This window comes from Oncorhynchus clarkii, chromosome 3, assembly GCF_045791955.1.
Source record: "Oncorhynchus clarkii lewisi isolate Uvic-CL-2024 chromosome 3, UVic_Ocla_1.0, whole genome shotgun sequence".
In the NCBI taxonomy this organism is placed as follows: domain Eukaryota; kingdom Metazoa; phylum Chordata; class Actinopteri; order Salmoniformes; family Salmonidae; genus Oncorhynchus; species Oncorhynchus clarkii.
The window spans coordinates 62,367,958-62,372,879 of record NC_092149.1 but is presented as its reverse complement, the minus strand read 5'-3'; positions in this window follow the sequence as shown (position 1 = coordinate 62,372,879).

Here is a 4,922-nt window from a genome sequence, read left to right as displayed (position 1 = left end):
TTATACTGAACAAAAATATAAATGTAACATGCAACAATTTCAAAAATGTTACTGAGTTACATAAAAGTTCATATAAGTAAATCAGTCAATTGAAATAAATAAATTAGGTCTAATCTATGGATTTCACTTAACTGGGAATACAGATATGCATCTGTTGGTCACAGATACATTAAAAAAAGGTAAGGCGTGGATCAGAAAACAAGTCAGTATCTGGTGTGACCACCATTTGCCTCATGCAGCGCGACACATCTCCTTCGCATAGAGCTGATTAGGCTGTTGATTGTGGCCTATGGAATGTTGTCCCACTCCTCTTCAATGTCTGTGCGAAGTTTCTGTATGTTGGTGGGAACTGGAACACACTATCATTCATGTCGATCCAGAGCATCCAAACATGCTCAATGGGTGACATTTCTGGTGAGTATGTAGGCCAGCTTCTTGACATGCCACACCTGTCAGGCTGATGGATTATCTTGGCAAATGAGGAATGCTCACTAACAGGGATGTAAATTGAGAGAAATTATATTTTTGTGCGTATGAAACATTTTAATGATTTTATTTCAGCTCATGAAACATAATACCAACACTTTACATGTTGCACTTATATTTTTGTTCAGTGTAAATAAAATATATATAATTCATGGATTATGTTTTAAATCCTCATAAAAGTGTGGTAAATATGTACTTTTTCATGTTTCAAAAATATATTGTTCAAAACAAGCTGTTCAGTTACTACTCTGCCCCTCAGTAACTGCCAGCAGCAGCAGCTCTACCTCCGTGGGCACATGCGAACATGGATTGTTTTTCCACCTATTTGCTTATGAGGGTGTAACGGATGTGAAACGGCTAGCTTAGTCAGCGTGGGCGCTAAATAGCGTTTCAATCAGTGACGTCACTTGCTCTGAGACCTTGAAGTAGTAGTTCCCCTTGCTCTGCAAGGGCCGCGGCTTTTGTGGAGCGATGGGTAACGACGCTTCGAGGGTGAATGTTGATGTGTGCAGAAGGTCCCTGGTTCGCGCCCGGGTATGGGCGAGGGGACGGTTTAAATTTGTACTGTTACATTGATGCTGTTGACCCGGATTACTGGTTGCTGCGGAAAAAGGAGGAAGGTCAAAAGGGGGGTGAGTGTAACGGATGTGAAACGGCTAGCTTAGTTAGCGTGGGCGCTAAGTAGCGTTTCAATCAGTGACGTCACTTGCTCTGAGACCTTGAAGTAGTAGTTCCCCTTGCTCTGCAAGGGCCGCGGCTTTTGTGGCGCGATGGGTAATGATGCTTCGAGGGTGACTGTTGATGTGTGCAGAAGGTCCCTAGTTCGCGCCCGGGTATGGGCGAGGGGACGGTTTAAATTTGTACTGTTACATTGATGCTGTTGACCCGGATTACTGGTTGCTGCGGAAAAAGGAGGAAGGTCAAAAGGGGGGTGAGTGTAACGGATGTGAAACGGCTAGCTTAGTTAGCGTGGGCGCTAAGTAGCGTTTCAATCAGTGACGTCACTTGCTCTGAGACCTTGAAGTAGTAGTTCCCCTTGCTCTGCAAGGGCCGCGGCTTTTGTGGAGCGATGGGTAACGACGCTTCGAGGGTGAATGTTGATGTGTGCAGAAGGTCCCTGGTTCGCGCCCGGGTATGGGCGAGGGGACGGTTTAAATTTGTACTGTTACATTGATGCTGTTGACCCGGATTACTGGTTGCTGCGGAAAAAGGAGGAAGGTCAAAAGGGGGGTGAGTGTAACGGATGTGAAACGGCTAGCTTAGTTAGCGGTGGTGCGCGCTAAATAGCGTTTCAATCGGTGACGTCACTTGCTCTGAGACCTTGAAGTAGTAGTTCCCCTTGCTCTGCAAGGCCCGCGGCTTTTGTGGAGCGATGGGTAATGATGCTTCGTGGGTGACTGTTGTTGATGTGTGCAGAGGGTCCCTGGTTCGCGCCCGGGTATGGGCGAGGGGACGGTACAAAGTTATGTTACATGAGCAGGCAAGTCCACATGTGACAAAGTGAAAATGTGGTGTTTCCATCAACCTCACGGCAATTTAGAGATCAAAGACAGCAGCAGTTCGGAAGTAGTAGGTGAAACCATTCACTTCAGGAAAAGGGGTGATATAATTAAATTATGTGTTGCTGAATTCATAAGAATATTTGCTGCCAATTGTAGTAAAGTTGACAATACGAGAGGTCTTTGGACTTTTTTTGTATTATTTTCTATGAAAGAACAACTAGTGGGTTTTGAGTGCTTCTCCCCTATTTAGGATGTTGGTCTGCCTGCTCCTCAGTGGGCTATCAACCAGATTACTTAAGTGGTCACCTGATGGCTCTCAGAGTGAATCTCGTGTTAAATACAGAGGTAGCCATTTTTCCTTTTGCTCCTACTGAAAAACCAATTGTCCCGGTGGATATATTATCGAATAGATATTTGAAAAACACCTTGAGGATTGATTATAAACAACGTTTGCCATGTTTCTGTCGATATTATGGAGCTAATTTGGAATATTTTTCGGGGTTTTCGTGACCGCAATTTCCTGTTGATTTCTCAGCCAAACGTGAAGAACAAACGGAGCTATTTCGCCTACAAAAATTATCTTTTTGGAATAAAGGAACATTTTATATCTAACTGGGAGTCTTGAGTGAAAACATCTGTTGTAATAACATATTAAAACATGTAATGACGCATTCACTGACTGTTGTCTGCCTGGGCTTAACCATGCAATTTTGGCTTGTACTCTGTGTTATACCCTCCCCTTCTCTCTGTTTCTCAATATACTAACTGCACGGGAAACCCCCACCAGGGTGGCGGAATAAGATAAAACACACTAACAACCCATAAATATACACTGCTCAAAACCCTTTGGGATGGGCTCCAAAGACAAAGAACTCTGTCGAGAACCAATGGGATACTGACACCAGGCTGGAGAGGACTGTCTATCACCTACGAACAACCAACCAGGAGCCAGGACTACCAGAATCTACCTACTTCATTTCAATGTATAAATGAACTGCCCAAATATGTTGTACCTCCTCTTTTTCCGAAAGCTCCCTAAGGGTTGGACGAATAGGAGCCGTGCTGCACGTTTGCCAGATATTATTATGTTTGAATAAACGGCCTCTAATATACCGTATCCGCCTTGTCCAGAGTCTCATCTTGGTCTTGTTTCTCCAATAACTAATCATTAACACATCCGAAGCTCAAAGGTAAACGATTTAATTTGTTTGCTTTTCTGATTTTCGTGACCAAGTTACCTGCTTCTAGCTGGACATAATGCTATGTTAGGCTATCGATAAACGTACACAAATGCTTGTCTTGCTTTGGCTGTAAAGCATATTTAGAAAATCTGAGATGACAGGGTGATTAACAAAAGGCTAAGCTGTGTTTCAATATATTTCACTTGTAATTTTCATGAATAGGAATATTTTCTAGTAATATTTATGTCCGTTGCGTTATGCTAATTAGTGTCAGGTGATGATTACGCTCCCGGGATGGGTAGTAACATGTTGTCAAGCTGGTATAAATTATTCGGGAGACAGGCGCAGAAATGCGTAACAGTAAAAAAAAAAAAGACACAAATTACAGTGTACTGTGTAAAGACACGGGGGACAAAGACCAAGCAACTATGTAACAAAAACAAAGTTGAAACCCAAACAAAAGAACTAGTACCTCGAATAAAGAACGAGTACCTTGAATAAATACACGTGCACAATGATCAACGCACGGGACGTGACCAGTCACCAACCACCACCACAAACGGAAAGCAAAAGTTTTCCAAATGGTAAATCTTTATAAAATCCTTTAACAGAAAGACCCAACTCATCTGCCCAAAACACACAGCACAGGTATCACACACCAACGAACATAGTAACAATAATTGACAGCACCATGGTGAACAAAGGGCACACTTATACAAGTATTGTCACGTTCACTGTCCTCAAACTCCCTGTCATAGATGAGCCAAGACACAGCATGCATGTAATTCCACATTTCTTTTAATCGTAGTGAAACCTTCACAAAAGCCCAGGTAAACGTGACGTACAGAAAATAAAAAATTACCCACAACCTAGGTGGGGGGAAAAAGGCTGCCTAAGTATGATTCCTAATCAAAGACAACGATACCTCTGATTGGGAACCACACTCAGCCAAAAACAAAGAAATTGAAAACATAGACTGCCCACCCTAATCACACCCTGACCTAACCAAATAGAGAAATAAAACGTCTCTCTAAGGTCAGGGCGTGACAAGTACTAATCAGTGGTAATAGGGGACAGGTGTGCGTAATGAAAGTTCCAGAGGGACCCTTGACACATGTATTGACTCAAGGGTGTGAATACTTATGTAAATAAGATATTGCTGTATTTCATTTTTGTAAAATTTGCAAAACTGTATAACCACATTTTTTTTTTCAATTTATAGGGTATTGTGAGTAGATAGCTGAGTGTTTTTTAAAACCCTAATTGGACATTTTGGGCACATTCTTACAACAATAGCCTGTTCATGGTAGATATTTCAACCTATTGTATCTCTGTGTTTAGTGGTCTATATTTCCAATATGCATTAAGATACCCTAACGCTGTTTGTTTGTGTATTGACTACTTGTATTACAAATGTTAGAAATATCAGAGCTTCTGATATTGGATTATATGAGTTTATGTGTCTCTTTGTTTCTCACGGTTGGAGGGTGTGAGATGTCACAGTATCTATCAATTTAACCACTTTTGCAGTTAAATATTTTTTTACAATCATCGATTTCATAAAAATGGGAGACATTAGAGATGTGAAAAAACATGATTGTGCTTTGTTCTACCTCTGCTTTGATGATTTATAGACACTGACTCTAGACACTGACTGTAACCTTGGACTGTATGGAAAGGTTTCCTCTGGCAGTAAAGATGAGTTCACATGGATAGCCGACAATAAACGGTATCAAAGTTCACTAGCGTTCTG